Raw genomic sequence first — 16,720 nt, forward strand, 5'->3', positions numbered from 1 at the left:
CCAGGCACAACATTTCCTTAAGCCAAAGCCTAATCCAGAGCAAGGCCCTAACTCTTCAATTTTATAAAGCCTGCGACAGGTGAGGAAGCTGCAGAAGAAAAGTCTGAAGCTAGCAGAGGTTGGGTCACGACGTTTAAGGAAAGAAGCCGTCTCCACATCCAGGTGCAATGTGAAGCAGCAAGTGCTGATGGAGAAGCTGCAGCACATTATGCAGAAGATCCAGCTAAGATCATTCATGAAGGTGGCTGCACTTAACAACAGATTTTCAGTGTAGAGTAAACAGCCTTCTATTGGAAGAAGATGCCATCTGGGACTTTCATAGCTAGAAAGGAGAAGTCAACGCCTGGCTTCAAAGCCTCAAAGGCCAGGCTGACTCCCTTGTTAGGGGCTAACACAGCTGGTGACTTTCAGTGGAAGCCAGTGCTCATTGACCATTCTAAAAATCCTAGGTCCCTTCAGAATGATGCTAAATTTACTTTGCCTGTGTTCTCTAAATGGAACAACAAAGCCTAGATGACAGCACATCTGTTTACAACATGGTTTACAGAGTATTTTAAGCCCACTGTTGAAAACTGCTCAGAAAAAAAAAATTTCCTTTTAAAATATGACTACTCATTGACAGTGCACCTGGTTACCCAAAAGCTCTGATGGAGATGGACAACAAGGTTAATGGTTTCACGCCTGCTAACACAACATCCATTATGCAACCCATGGATCAAGGAGTCAGTTCAACTTTCAGGTCTTACTATTTAAGAAATGTATTCGTAAGGGCTATAGCTGCCACACAGATAGTGGTTCCTCTGATGGATCTTGGCAAAGTAAATTGAAAACCGTCTAGAAAGGATTCATCATTCTAGATGCCATTAAGAACATTCATGATTCATGGGAAGAGGTCAAAATACATTAACAGGAGTTTTGAAGAAGTTGATTCCAGCCTTCAGGGATGACTCTGAAGGGTTCAAGACTTCAGTGGAGGATGTAACTGCAGATGTGGTGGAAACAGCAAGAGAACTGGAATTAGAAGTAGAGCCTGAAGATGGGACTGAATTGTTGCGATCTTGTGATAAAACTTGAACTGATGAGGAGCTGCTACTTATGGATGAGCAAAGAAAGTGGTTTCTTGAGATGAAATCTACTTCTGGTGAAGATGCTGGGAAGATTGTTGGAATGACAGCAAAGGATTTAAACTATTACATGAACTTAGTTGATAAAACAGTGCAGGATATGAGAAGATTGACTCCAGTTTTGAAAGAAGTTCTGCCATGGATGAAATGCTATCAAACAGCTTCACATGCTACTGAGAAATTGTTCGTGAAAGGAAGAGTCCCATCGATGCAGCAGACCTCATTGTTGTCTTATTTTAAGAAATTGCCACAGCCACCCTAACCTTCAGCAGCCACCACCCTGATCAGTCAGCAGCCATCAACATCAAGACAAGACCTTCATCAGCAAGATTATGACTCGCTGAAAACTCAAATGATGGTTAGCATTTTTCAATAAAGTATTTTTAAATTTACATATATTGGGGTTTGTTTTTAGACATACTGCTACTTAATAGACTTGTAGTGTAAACATAATTTTTTTTTTTTTTTTTTGGCTGGGAAACCAAAAACTTTATTTGGTTTGGTTTATTGCAATATTTGCTGCCTTGTGGTGGTCTGGAACTGAACCCACAGTTTCTCCAAGGTATGCCTGTATCTGTCATCACCTATTGAAATATATATATTAAAAAACATGGTATCTCTGATTTGAGTTCAACACCACAGAGATCATTCTGGCCTTTCTTCTTTCTTTCTTTGTTTTGTCTCTAGCCTCAGTATATAGTCAAGACAGTGGTCTCCAAAGAGGCTAGGTTAGTTTTTCCCCCTACATCCCCTTAAGCGTGGTTATGTTGTGCACTTATAATGCAGTCCATTTGTCATTGATTGTGTTTCATTTTGAATTACCCCCACATACTGGTTGATTTTAATTATTTACTTTTCTTGATTTTTGTGAAGCATTACCATGTTTATGAATGTCAAAACTAGACAAGAAGGTGTATTTCGAGACCCGTCCCTCCCCTCTGTTCCTTGTATGCCATTTCCACCCCCTAATTTCTACCCTAGTGGCTTTGTAATGTCTGTAGAATAAAATTCCAACTTAGTATCATTGACAGGTTCCTCTGCCATCTCAGGCTTGGCTTGTCCTGCCCACCATGTTCTGGCTGCTGCAGATTTCTTGTTACTCCTCAGGTATGACTGGCTCATTCCTGCCTTTGCACATTCTCTCCCTCTGCCTAGAATGATGCTCTTCTCCTTCTTACCTTGCTCACCTTTAGTCATTCAAAACCCATTTCAGCTCTTGCCTGCTATGTATGGGAAGACTTCCTTTCCTTACCCTTTCTCCCCACACCTCCTCCATAATAATTCTCTCCTGTTAATTTCTATCTCCATAGCACTTGTGAATATTGTGTAACTGTTATGACATTTAACTTAAATTATTGATGCATAGGCTTGTCAGCTTCTTTATAACTGTGAGCTCCTTAAAGACAGGAACTTTATATTTGTGTTTCCAGCATCTAGGTAAATTTCTTGCACATACCAGTTATGCAGTAAATGCAGTATAGTGAATGGATTTCACTTTTCTTCACTTACGTTTTCTTTATTCCTTTGCTCTTTTTCACTCATGATATAAGCACCTGCAAAGAAAATGTGAATCCTTATGATGTGCCCATGATCTTGTTGTTCATGGCATCTTTGTATTCTCTGCCTCTCCCAATATATTTGGGCATAACCCTGGTAATTTAATGGCTTCCTCTGATCCCTGGTATGTTACATATCTAATTAAATTTTAGACATGGTATGGATGGTTAAGATGAAGTCAAGGTATAGAAACTGTTTTAAGTACGCAGACCTAGGAGGTCAAGACCATTTTATCTGTCAGGTTTGTTTCCTCAACTTGAAAAGCTGGAAGAAATTATACTGGAAACAAATCTTTTTTTTTCTTATGTTATGTTAGTCACCATACAGTACATCATTAGTTTTTGATGGAGTGTTCCATGATTCATTGTTTGTGTATAACACCCAGTGCTTCATGCAATACATGCCCTCCTTAATACCCATCACTGGGCTAACCCATCCCCCTATCCCCCTCCCCTCTGAAACCCTCAGTTTGTTTCCCGGCATCCTTAGTCTCTCATGGTTCATCTCCCCCTCAGATTCCCCCCTTCATTTTTCCCTTCCTTCTCCTAATGTCCTCCATGTTATTCCTTATGTTCCACATATAAGTGAAGCCACATGATAAATGTCTTTCTGTGCTTGAGTTATTTCACTTAGCATAATTCCCTCCAGTTCGATCCATGTCCATGCAAATGGTGGGTATTCATCCTTTCTGATGGCTGAGTAATATTCCATTGTATATATGGACCACATCTTCTTTATCCATTCGTCTGTTGAAGGACATCTCGGCTCCTTCCACAGTTTGGCTATTGTGAACATTGCTGCTATGAACATTGGGGTGCATGTGCTCCTTCTTTTCACTACATCTGTGTCTTTGGGGTAAGTACCCAGTAGTGCAATTGCTGGATCATAGGGTAGCTCTATTTTTAACTTTTTGAGGAACCTCCATACTGTTTGCCAAAGTGGCTGTACCAACTTGCATTCCCAACCAACAGTGTAAGAGGGTTCCCCTTTCTCCACATCCTCTCCAACATTTATTGTTTCCTGTTTTGTTAATTTTTGCCATTCTAACTGGTGTTAAGGTGGTATCTCAGTGTGGTTTTGATTTGAATTTCCCTGGTGGCTAATGATGTTGAACATTTTTTCATGTGTCTGTTAGCCATTTGTATGTCTTCTTTGGACAAGTGTCTGTTCATGTCTTCTGCCTATTTTTTGACCTGATTATTTGTTTTTTGGGTGTTGAATTTGAGAAGTTCTTTACAGATCTTGGATACCAGCCCTTTATCTGTAGTGTCATTTGCAAACATCTCCCTTTCTGTGGGTTGCCTTTTTATTTTGTTGACTGCTTCCTTTGCTGTGCAGAAGCTTTTTATCTTGATGAAGTCCCAAAAGTTCATTTTCCCTTTTGTTTCACTTGCCTTCGGAGAGGTGTCTTGAAAGAAGTTGCTGTGGCTGATGTCGAAGAGGTTACTGCCTATGTTCTCTTCTAGGATTTTGATGGATTCCTGTCTCACATTGAGGTCTTTCATCCATTTAGAATTTATCTTTGTGTATGGTATAAGAATGGTTGGGAAACAAATCTATTCAACAGTGTTTTAAGAGCCCTAGTTAGCTTTTAAAATGTCGTTATTTTTGTCCAAAGGGCACATTTGGTGACCTTCCAAACTGTGTTTCTAAGCTGCTCATGTGACTTTTATTCTGTGTATAGATTATCCAGCAGATGATATGAAAATGTGGGGCTTATTTCCACCAGTTTCTTCATCCACCATCTGTTACTCTCCTTCATCCCTCTAGGTTGCATTCCCTTCCTGCCACTCCTGTGTGTTCTGTCTAATCACAGCTCATTCTCCACAGCCCCACCTGGAACTCAGAGCAAAGGTTTGGTTGCCGGCAGACATCACACTAGATAAGGGGGAGTTTCAGGATTGTGCCTTGCGGGGGCTCAAGGCTTGCTACTGCTCAGAGTAGTTGATGTCCAGGGAGCCTGGGCTTTGAGAAAGCATCCCCTTGTACTACTGGCCTGTATTCTTTATTTATATAAAAAAATACTAAAATATTTTATTTTTTTATTTAAGTGTAACACATACAAAGATAAGTAAATTGTAAGTGAGCCCTTTGATGAATTTTCCCAAATTGAACATGATCATGAAACTACCACTCAAATCAGGGAATCCAGTATTACTAGCACACCAAAATTCCCTGTTCACCCCTTTCTGATATCTTCTTACCCCTCCTCCCACCGCAAAGGTAACTATTATCCTGATTTACACAGGTTTACCTATTTTTGAACTTCATAAAATGGATCGTATAGTGTATTCTCTCATGTGTCTGGCTTCTTTGTCTCAACATTATGTTTGTGAGATTCATCTGTGTTGTTGTATTATTTAAGATTCATTTGTATTTATTACCATATAGCAGGCAAATTACAGCATATGGGTTGGCTGTTTTTGTAAATAAAGTTTTATTGGCACAACAGCCATACCCATTTATTTACATATCATCTATGTAAATGTACTCCACACGCAAAGTTGAGTAGTTGCAACAAGGCTCAGTGACTCTTTGGTCTGAAAAACCAAAAATATTTATTGTTTAACTCTTGCAGAAAAAGCTCACTGACCCTCGCTGTATAATATTTCATTGTACGAATACTCGACAATTTATTTGTCACTGAGTTTTGGCTATTACAGTTAATGCTTGACTGTTGCTGTGTGTGTCTTTGGGGTTACGCATGTGCATTCCTGGTAGGCATTGCCCTGGGAGTGGAATTGTTGAGCTACATTGTAAGTTTATATTCTGCTTTATTAGGTTCTGCTCAGCTGTTTTCTAGTTCACACCCCCACCAGCAGTGCATGAGAGCTGAATTGCTGTACATCCTAAGAGTTGGTATCGTCAGATTTCAGTTTTAGCCATCTTAATCAGTATGTAATTCTATCTCATTGTGGCTTTATTTTGTAGTAAGGGTAACAAATGAGGTTGAGTATCTTTTCATATGCTTATTGACCATTTGGGTTACTTGTTTAGGTGGCCTTTTTATTGTTTTATCAGAGTTCTTTATATATTCTGAACGAGTCCTTTGATGGATATATGTATTGCAAATATCTTCTTCCGAGACTTGCACTGTTATTCTTTTAATGGTGTTTTTATTTCTGTGAACCTGAAGATGATCAGAATATGCCACCCCAAAATATGCCACCCCAAAACATGCCACTTGGCACAAAGATTATTTTGAGTGAGGGAAATTGAGAAATAGCAGATGCAGGAAGAGTTCTCTTTCCTCCCCCTTCCTGCCTGAAAATTGGGGCATAGATTTCCATTTGTAAAGGTGCATCCCATCTCCATACCAGGAAGAGAAGAACCATTCTTATCACTGGAGAGACTTGGGTCCGCATAATCTTACTGAACGGTCCTATCTACCATAGACTTCCTGGTCATCTTTCCACAATTTATCATCCTTAGGAGCCCCAATCCCCTTTTCCTGTCTGGTCACTTCTGCACAATTTATTGCCCCTTATTAAGATGGTATTTAAGCCCCTGGGTCGAACTGCTTCTTTGGGTTTTTACTTGTTTTCTGTAACATCCCCATGGATGTAAAAATACTAACATCAATAAAGAAACATATACCTTTTCTTCTGTTAATTTGTCCTTGTCAGTTTAATTAGCAGGCCCCTAGAAACTGAACGTGAGAAGGTAGAGAAAAAGTTCTTTTCTTCTAAAAGTTTCTACAAAACTAACTAACGCCCACAACATTGGCGAACCGTGCATACACCGAGGAAGGTGAAATTGGACATGGTATTTGTAGATACGTGGACAGTACCTATCCTCAGCCTTGTCAGGGCAGACCATCCCCAGGAAATATCATAACAGAGATCGATTTTTATGTCAAGTCCTTCTTAATTAGAGTGTGATTTGGTATATTGTTATTTGTCCTAAGGTCTGAATAGAGACGAAGTTCTCATCTTTCACTTTGGAATATTCAAAACCTTTCCAGGGTCTTGGAGTCCCTAGTTCTGTGGGTGTGTTTCTTTAGCGTTTCATGGTATTCTGAATATTCAAAGTTTTAATAAACATGCAGTATCAAATACTTGAATCCGCTATGTGTATTTATTCTGAGACCTATTCCCTCATATCCCTGAATTTAGAAATTGAAGCTGATTTATCTAATTTGCAGTGATTTGAAGAGGGTAGATGGGTTTTCTAGGGGATAGACTACATGATTTTTGAGGTCCATTTAATAATTGTGTTTTTGTTTCAGTTTTACAAATAGCAGTCCAGGGCAATATTAGTTGATTAAAATGTATTTAGTGGGCGCCTAGGTGGCTCAGTTGGTTAAGGCTCAGGTCATGATCCTGGAGTCCCTTGGTCGAGTCCTGCATTGGACTCCCTGCTCGGCAGGGAGTCTGCTTCTCCCTCTGACCCTCCTCCTCCTCATGTGCTCTCTCTCTCATTTTCTCTCTCTCAAATAAATAAATAAAATCTTTAAAAAAAAAAAAAAATGTATTTAGTTTATTTGACAATAGATGCGGATGATTTGAACTTGAAGATATTTAGAGATACTCTAATACTACAGATGTTTTCTCCTTTTTTAAAGGTTTTATTTATTGGAGAAAGAGAGAGAGAGAGAGAGAGAGGGCAGGGGGAGGGGCAGAGGGACAAGCAAATTCTCTGCTGAGCCCAAAGCCTGATGCGGGGCTGGATCTTGATCCCAGGACCCTGAGATATGACCTAACTGAACTCAGACACTGAACCCGCCGAGCCACCCAGGCGCCTTTGTTTTCTCTAACTTCTAATTTAAATGCAGCTGCCTGGGGCGCCTGGGTGACTCAGTCATTAAGTGTCTGGCCTTCGGCTCAGGTCGTGATCCCAGAGTCCTGGGATCGAGCCCCGCATCGGGCTCCCTGCTCTGCAGGAATCCTGCTTCTTCCTCTCCCACCCCCCCTGCTTGTGTTCCCTCTCTCGCTGTCCCTCTGTCTGTCAAATAAATAAATAAAATCTTTAAAAAAAAATGCAGCTGCCTACTTTCAAAAGCCTGGTTTGCCTCTTTCAGAAAAAAGATAAAACTTTTTTTTTTTTGCAACTATTTTCTTTTAACGAAATTTCTTGTGCACTTAGCTATTTTTTTCTGTTTTTAAACTGTTTTTTTAAACTATTTTATATTTTTTTTTTCAGGTTATGCACTATTAATATGGATGCTATTATCTAAATTTCTGCAGCCATGGCACAAGAATATAGTAAGTACTCTCCTCTACTTCCTGTGACCTACCTGCTTTAAAATGTGTTGACTTTGTGTCTTTAAGTTTCTCATTGGAGCAGTGGAAATACAGAAACAAAGTTTTTAAAGATCTGCCTTTCTCAAAGGGATCAATTCATTTGGTCATCTACTTTTTGAGTCTGTAGCTTTATATAGAAATTCATCATCATAATGATTAATTTCACCTTCAGATAAACACAGTTATTGCTCAGCCTATTCCCAGTCAATACCAGCAGAGCGGACATTGGGATTGGATCCATATCACGCATCCCACCCATCTCCCATATAGGAGCTCCAGGGTCAGCCCTGGTTAGGGGCAAGCCCATCCCTGCTTTGTCCGTGATGGACCCCTCATGGGCAAAGCATCAGCCAGTGTTGGGCATTACCTGGACAGAAGGATGGTTTCAGGAGCGGTCCCGTTATCCTGTCCTAGCCGACGAGACTCGAAGGCAGGTCTGCCAGGAGCTTCTGGCGGAAGTCTTCTCAGACTTGAAACAGGCCTGCAGGAAGGGCCTGCCTCTCTTTCTCTTTCTCTGGGTGGTGCTCTGTGCTGGCAGATCTGCTGTGGCTGCAGCCTGAGCAAGAAGCCACACAGGGCCGAGGACCGAGAAGTAAGCCCTGAGGCCTCCAGAAGTCCACGCTTTTGAGCCAACGCATTTCCTTTTTGTTTAAGCCAGTTTACATTGGGAGCCAAAACATCCTAAGTGATTCACTTAATCTCCATTTTATTTTTAGTAATCCATTAGTTTCTCCCTGGGGAATGTGGGAGTAATTGCAAAGCAAGGCAAAATAATACCGTTAAATTAAACTGGCAGGGTGTGCTGGTGTTGACTGGCACCCTCTTCACTCTGAACAGTTAACTGATAGAGTGATTTAGTATTCAAAGACAGGAGAATAAAATATATTGCTTTCACTCTCTTTTCCCTCCGGAAGGTTTTGCCTTTTAATCAACCTACTTGGGCTGTGAACTCTGAAAAGGGTCTTGGCCTCCCCGCCTGAGAACCAGCTCTTTGTCTAGGTGTATATTTGGCAGTATGGACCTGTTCTTTGTGTTTTCGTAGAACAGTCTGTGCCCAAGCTCCTGATGCCCCGTTTGCTTTTGTCCTTCAAAAATTAGTATGAATATTTCAAATATAAAAACAGTGGAATAAGGAATAATACAAATACCCATATGTACTCTCCCTACAATACACTAGAGAAATCGAATGTGTACCAGTTCTGTGGAACAGGAAAAAATCCAGGGTAATGCCCCCTAACAGGCAGTGCCGTCTCTACCTCCGAGGAACCGCTATCCTGATATTATTCCTTATTTTTCCCATGCATTTGTCTGTGCTTTTACCACATTTGTGTAGTATGATTTTTTATATGCTTTTTAACTTCAGGTAAATGTAGATACTATATGTATTTGTTTTAAAATCACAGAGGAGGGGTGCCTGGGTGGCTCAGTCGTTAGGCGTCTGCCTTGGGCTCCGGTCATGATCCTAGAGTCCTGGGATCGACCCCCGCATCGGGCTCCCTGCTCGGCGGGAAGCCTGCTTCTCCTTCTCCCTACTTCCCCTGCTTGTGTTCCCTCTCTCGCTATGTCTCTTTCTGTCGAATAAATAAAATCTTTAAAAAAAAAAAAATCACAGAGGAGTTGAGAATAAATTCAGGATCACAGAAAGAGGCCATAAATTTGTTCTGAGACACTAGACGTCCCAGTGATCTATACTAAATGTGTAAGACTTTAAATTGTTGAGTTTAATCAACATGTGGACAGCCTTTTATCTTATTCTCCGAATCGGTGTCTGGTCTGCTAGTGAGTTCCATTTCTTCACCTGCTTCTGCCCTCCCGCGCAGGCTTGGCTTGTGTTTAAAAAGCTCAAGTCATCCTGTGCTCAGAATGCATGCTTTTGACAGACTTCGCTAAGTCCGCATTTTCCTGCCATCACACCTACAAAGTTTCCTTTTGTGCATTCTAAACCGTCCGTTTGTTCCGTGTACTGTGGCTGCAGTTCCAGAGAAGCCGTCCGCTCCTATGACCAGGTTGGGACCTCAGTCACTGGCACTGGGTCATTACTTCCTTTCGTGCCCTAGCTTAGAGTCTTGGAGATCATTTTGTATCATTCTTGTCAGAAATAGATCTCAGGTCATTTAACTTCTGCAACCAAATAACTCCGTCTCTTGCTCTTGGAGGATTCATATTACCCTTTGTTCTTGTTTGGAATGTGGCCTCCACAGAACAAAATAGTCATTTCCATTCAGGCATCATTAATCCTTTCAACTCGGGGACATAATTACTGATAAAGTGTCAGAGAAAGATTTATGACAATCAGAAGAGAGTTTCTTTCTTTTTATTTTTTTCCAGGATGTTATTTTTGTTTAAATGTTTGACATGTGGGAGAAAGAAGTAAGCTCAAAAGGTATTTTCCCCTTAATTCATACATATTGTATACATGTTATAGGAAGGAAAAATAATACCATCTTTTGTTGAAATAAAATTGGGGTTTTTGTGCTGTGTGCATGCATTTTTCTATTGTTAAAAGAATGGGTCCTCCTTTTAATTTTATTTAAATGTAACTATCTTTAGCTTTTTTCCCCCCAATGTGGACCCAGGATCTTAAATTAAAATGTTGCCAATGTGAGAAGATTATAGCCATCAGTGAGAACGCCCAATCAATGAGGCCCTTGTGAAAAGAGCTACTCTCCCATTGGAAGATGACCAGAATTCAAAGATAGTGGGCACCTTGTTATATATCAGGCCAAATATAAACATAAGAAGTACCGATATTTACATTTTAATCCTATAGTGTGATTTATGTGCATTTTCTTATTTTAAAAATTTAGTATTATAGTTGCTTTTTAATGGAAAAAGCCTGTTGAAATTTTTCTTTGAGAAATCAGTACTGTGACCTGATGCTTTTGTTTTGTGTGTGTGTGTGTGTGTGTGTGTGTGTGCGTGGAATGGTATCTTCTTATTTATTTTTTTATGTAAAGGGATTGGTAGGCTTGGCTTGATTTTATACCTCAAAATGAAATGGTGTCTTTGTGGGGGATGGTCCATGGGGCTGAGAGAACTGCTAGACAGTGACTCAGACTTGTAATTAGGTCTTGCTCTCCGCACCCTTGTTGACTTGAAAGCACTGACCATAGACCATTTAGTCTGGGAAAGCAGTACATGAATCATCTCAATTGGCACAAATTATCTGGAATGCTACTAAATGTTTTCTGTTCTTTATTCTGATTGAGGGAATGAGAAAGGGAGACTTGTTCTTGGAGTTTGAAAGTACTCTAGAGGATACATATACATTTGGGGAAATGGATTTCTTCCCTAGATAGAATGGAAAGCCGTTGAATATTCGATATTTGTAAAACAGTTTTGGTTTTGTGGGTTTGCTTTAGAATATTCCTCCAAGCTCTGTATCCTTACTTTTGGTGAACTCTTGCCTGTCTGTCTTTCATGAAGGGGAATTCTGGAGCCTTAGCTTAACCTCCACACCACAACTGGGGTTAGGGGGAAATCCTAGAAGTTTATATCGTGTTTATTTAGTTTCTTCTGACTTGTCCCACTCCTCCATATCTCTCATATTTAGTATAGAATTTTGTTATCCTTTTCTTCCCCTTCTCAAAATGAAGGGTCAGCTGACTTGTTGAGACCTACTAGGTGACTGGCCATGAAGCCAGTGAAAGTTGTTTTCTATCTTCACTAAATAATAAGTGTAGTTTGTTTCAACTTATTTTGTAGCAGAAAGTTGAAAATAATCATGTTCATTCTAAAGTGGCAGACATTTATAAGTCATTTAGGTTAAAGATAAGAAGACGACTTTATATAGAAAGTAAGCCTTTTAATTTTTTTTTTTTCCTTTGGGTTTTCTCTGATGGTGCATTAGGGGTCTTGCCCAGCCCTTGCTATCTTACTATATCTGCTCTAAAGAGAAAAAGACAAGCAGATTTATCTAATCCATAGCAAAAAGACCAGATTTTCAACTTGTAATGTGAGTTGACCTTTTGATACATGGATAAATCTTTATTTTCATTTTGGAATATATGTGAGTGGGCATCTCATAGGAATGCATCTTTTGACAGGAAGTAGAAGAAAGCCACCGCTCACCGGGTAACTACTCTTTTGTGTCTGTGGGTATCTGTGCGCAAGCATGTGAGTTAGATTGTTTCTGTTCATCTAGGGCATTGCTCCTTGTTAGATATTGCCGCATTCATTTTGGAGTTGTTGAAAATCAGGTGTTCAAATTATAAAATTATTATTAGCACTTAATGCTGAATTAAGTTGGTAGATTTTAGAGTGAGTTTCTAAGAAACTGGTGAAGTATTTCATGAATACCCTTGAAAAAATTCTGTATTAATGTGGTTAAGCTTTTTTCCCTAATATAAATCACAAAGACCTTCATATTTGTAGTTTAGGTTATGTTTATGAAGAATGCCTGTTCATGAAGAACTGTGATCCTCTTTGTCACGAGGACTTGTTTAGTACCCAATTAACCTTTCACTTAATCTCTTTCTGCAGTTAGGAGCCAAGAGACCATGCCTCAGTACCAAATACAAATCACCCAACCTTATTACCCTTAGTTTGCATATTGTGTAAATAATTGGGTCATTAGCCAATACATAAACAGAGGGGGCATGAAAGGTATATCTCTAGTGGGAATTTAACATCACTTTATGGTTTCCAGATTACTTTCTGTAAATTATTTCTTCCATGGCAGTCAGTACCTCTTGTTTAATGGGTGCAGTGATTTGTAAAACCTCAGTCAAGAATTCCAAAGTTCTTAATGAATATAAAAATACCTAAAGGAGTTTTATGTTTGATTCTGTCCCATCCCCTCAAGAGCAAATGCCTTCTAACTTTGTGCAAATGAAATCTCAGTGTTCTGAGTGAATGCTAATCCCTGATGAACACTTCCCATCTCTCTTTTTTTTTTCTTTTTTTTTTTTTTAATTCTCAGACTAATTAAATAGAATTAGTCTGGTCTGTAGGGTTAGGTGCCCCTTCTGTAATCTGGAGAACTCTGCTAAACTGTGTGTGGAGATAAACCAGCTGTTTCCATTTTTGTCTGGATATTTGACCCCATCCCTAAAATTTGATAATGTACCCCCTGTACTACATTAAGGCTTCATTTAAAAATGGAGGTACCAGTGGATCTCCATGCTCTACAAGTGTATAGAGCTTATTGGTTGTAAAGATTTAGACCAAGGCCCAGCATTAATTGCTACTATAATTTGATCTTTGACTTGTATTTTGATGATCATTTGCAATAACATCCATTCAGTTGTATTTATTCAAAGCATGAAGAAAATCTCATTTAATACTCTCTCCCAGCATATTTAAAAAATAACTTTAATAAAAATAATACATTCTTATGAAAATGTAAAAACAGATAAACATAAAGATGAAGACGAAAATGAGAACCATGTAGAATTGTACCATCTAGAAGTAGCTGTTATTAACATTGGCTAATAATATGTTCTCATAGAACACAGAGCACACCATTAAAACAGGGATAAATCCCTCACCCCAGTTACGAATAAAGGATTGACAGAAGGGTGGCACCCAGAAACTCTGAAATCCCTATATATAGTACGTGTTAAACCTAGTAGCATCTAAACTGCTGCCAGGGTTTATTTCCACAGGTTGTCATCATGTCATCATCGGGTAAGGAGATAGCCTCTTTAAAGAGAAGCTGGACTGGGGCCCGTACTGGTTACCTTTTGTTACCATCCATTTTTAGGTAGAGATTTTCATGAGTAGGGCATATTTCTTGTTTTTCTTTTTTAAGTGAAGGAATATTGTGAAATAAGCTGCTTTATAGAAAGAGCAGAAGAATAGTATGCTTTTAAAAGAAATGCATTCTGCTCCCCTGATAGAAAGATAGGAGAGAAAAGTCAAGCAACTGAGGCTGTGTGTGGTAATTCTCCAGGGATGACTAATGTCAGAGTCTCTCCTGGGCTTGCTTGCTTTTTTCCTAATACAGCATTCTGTACCCTGCCTCGTCTCTCCACTCCCTTCCCTGTCTTGTACCAGCTTCCCACAGCTGAGCAGCACAACCCTGCAAATCCGTGGAGTTCTGCACTGACTCGGACCTCTGATTAGCCCACTTCAGGCTTCGGTTTACCATAACTTGGGTGATGGTCTGGTTTTCACATCATCACACCACAAAAACCGAAGCAACAGACGTCTCCCTGGATTGAATGTGTTTGTCCTTGGTGGTGTTGTGATGGTTTCTGAGCATTTGCTCGCTGGCCTCCTTCTCGGAGGCGCAGAATAACGAGGCATGCCACAGCCCTCTTGGCTTCAGGGGGCTGCTTTCAGGTGTCCTTAACTGAGGCCTTGTCCGTGAGCAGGGATGCGCTCCAACCCGTGGGCCAGTAGTGACCCCCACGGTTTCTTGTCCTGAAGCCATGTGGTGTAAACAGAACAAATGATGAGAGCTTTGTCCTCTGTCCTCTCTTCCCAGTAGAGAGTGTAAAAGTTGTTTTAGAGGACATCTGCATTTTGTGGTATCAGTCAGTTTTGGCGCTGCGTCTGGTGAAATGTTAGCCTGGGGTTCTTTGGGAGGCTCCACCCCTGGAAGCGAATGAGGAGTTTTGAATGAGTGTTAATGCTGAAGCTGTTAACATTAGTGAGAACGTTCTTTGTTACCCAGCAGTGGCTTGCTGATTTCACTTTTGCCATTGCAGTGCCTTCCATTGAGAGACCACGGAATTATATTAGGCAAATAGTGCCAGGTTTTACATTAGTTGGTAAGTTTGTATTATTGGAAAACACTCAAACTTAGGTTCATTGATGTCACATGTGTTTTTAGTTTTAAGCATCAAATTGAGATCTTTGTATTTCAGTGGTTGAAGAAAGCAAATTTTCATTTGTTTTTAAAAGTCATTAATAAATAATAATCCTATCTTTTCTACCAGTTTTACCTGTGGGACATTTAGATACTGCACGATGATGTTCAATAATACTGAACCGTTGTCTTTTTTTCTTTTTAAAGATTTCATTTATTTATTTGTCAGAGAGCGAGCGAGCACAAGCAGGGGGAATAGCAGGCAGAGGGAGAAGCAGTCTCCCCACTGAGCAGGGAGTCCAATAAGGGACTCATCACAGGACTCTGGGATTACCACCTGAGTCAAAGGCAGACACTCAGCTGACTGAGCCACCCAGGCATCCCTGAACCATTGTCTTTTTATCCACAATGTTGGGATTGTATATCAGTTGATTTTCTTGGATAGCATGCATTAGATTTATTTCAGTTAACTCTTCTCAGCCCCAGTGCTAATGCCATAAATAAATAAAGAACCCTCCCCATTTGTTTATTCGCTACTTACACTCTTAACAAGTTACAAGACTGTCAGTGGGTTCCTGATTTTATTAAGCTTACTACTCCACACAAAGACAGCTTGATGAGTTTTTTGTTTTTGGGTATGATTCCAATGTAATCTCTTTTTGGAAAGGATTTGGATAAGTCATTTTCAGTCGGTCTCCCAATCTTCTTGTTCCTTAGAGTGGGCTACCTTTTTCCTTCTCTACCTCCACTTCTTTCTCCTTTTCCGACGAGATCAAGAGATGGAGATGGGTTTGGGGGAGAGGTTGAGATAGATAGGTTTGACTTTTTCTAAGTGGAGGATGGAATAAAATTGAGTTCAAGTAAAGAATGAAGTGGTGGAGCCGATCTGGGAAAAAAATATTAGAGAGTGAAGAGTTCGGGTGAAGAATTTGTAGTCTAAAAAGTAAAACACCAAAGGGAATTTGCTAACTCTGCCATTATTCCATCAACTGTTTATTTCTGTTGACGTAATTTGCACCAGGTAGCCACTATTTCCTGACCAGGGTCTGAGGACAGCTTTTGAGCAATAGTTAACTTGTCAGTGGTAGTTTTTTTTTTTTTTTCTTCCCACATAGTAGATGCTCAGTTGATAGAAAGTTTGACTTGCTGACTTGGGAAAAAAATAGTCCTTAAAATAGCCATTCTAATTTGCTACTAGATGAGTTCCTCCCTCATTAATTCTGTGAGGAGGCTAGGAAATAAGTGGAACATTTTTTTTTTTTTTTAAATTGACTCTTCCTCCCTACTGTTACTAGGATCTTTCTTTTTTTCTCTAGAGGAATGAAAAGTGTGAGAAGTTATTCAGGTTTCAAGATAAGAGGGTACACTGTTGTCTAGTTCCCAGAAAGGTGATTTCCAGCCATTCTTACATTTCATTGTCCTCTGTAAATTGGTTGAATTAAAATTTTGTTCTGAAATCTTGTCACATTCTTTGAGTTTTTGGAGTCCCCTAGAGGTGGTGTGAAACTACAGCTCAGAATCACTGGATTAGGGATAATCCCTTGGCCAGAAAGGCAGTTAACAATCCGTCAAGTCTGGAGGAATGCTTTCTGGATGCTTGAATGTTTCTCTTCTGCCTTTTCTAGTTGCTAGGTCGGATCTCTGTCCTTAGCACCAGCTCTTTAAACTTCATTGTCAAGTTCACTCTTTTCCTAATGTTACAAAATAGAGGCAGGGTCATGGTGCTTTTTGGAGGAGTTTGTGTCTGTTTTCTGCTATTTCTGGATAGAAAAGGCAAAGTAGGCCCATTCTTCTAGGTTTCAGTGCTTGAAAAACAACAGATGAAGGAGACAGAAAGAAGGAAGGAAAGAAAGAGTCTGGTATCTTAAATAGTTAGTCTTTGTTTTGCAGTCCTTTTCTGGTCATGATTACTGAATGTAGTGTACCCCTGACTGCACGCACTGGGTGTGTCAAATCTGGAAGAACACCGTGATCTGTAAAATAGTTCTCAGTTACTGTTCCTCAGCTGTTCTTCAGCACGAGAGAAGATGCAATTATTTAAG

General features: G+C 39.8%; 1 protein-coding gene across 32 annotated transcripts in view; it reads left to right on the top strand.

The window, feature by feature from the left end:
* Positions 1 to 16,720, top strand: part of SIPA1L1 (signal induced proliferation associated 1 like 1) — a 385,985-nt gene that overhangs the window by 176,994 nt on the left and 192,271 nt on the right. For 31 of the 32 annotated variants that reach the window (XM_032405449.1, XM_032405459.1, XM_032405458.1 and 28 more), the window contains one exon: positions 7,824 to 7,885. The exons of the other annotated variant lie outside the window; for it this stretch is intronic. The gene's annotated coding sequence lies outside the window, so the exon portion shown is untranslated. The remainder of the gene's footprint in view (positions 1 to 7,823; positions 7,886 to 16,720) is intronic. 32 annotated transcript variants of the gene reach the window in all.

The sequence above is a fragment of the Phoca vitulina genome, unplaced genomic scaffold, assembly GCF_004348235.1.
Source record: "Phoca vitulina isolate PV1807 unplaced genomic scaffold, GSC_HSeal_1.0 scaffold7, whole genome shotgun sequence".
Taxonomy (NCBI): domain Eukaryota; kingdom Metazoa; phylum Chordata; class Mammalia; order Carnivora; family Phocidae; genus Phoca; species Phoca vitulina.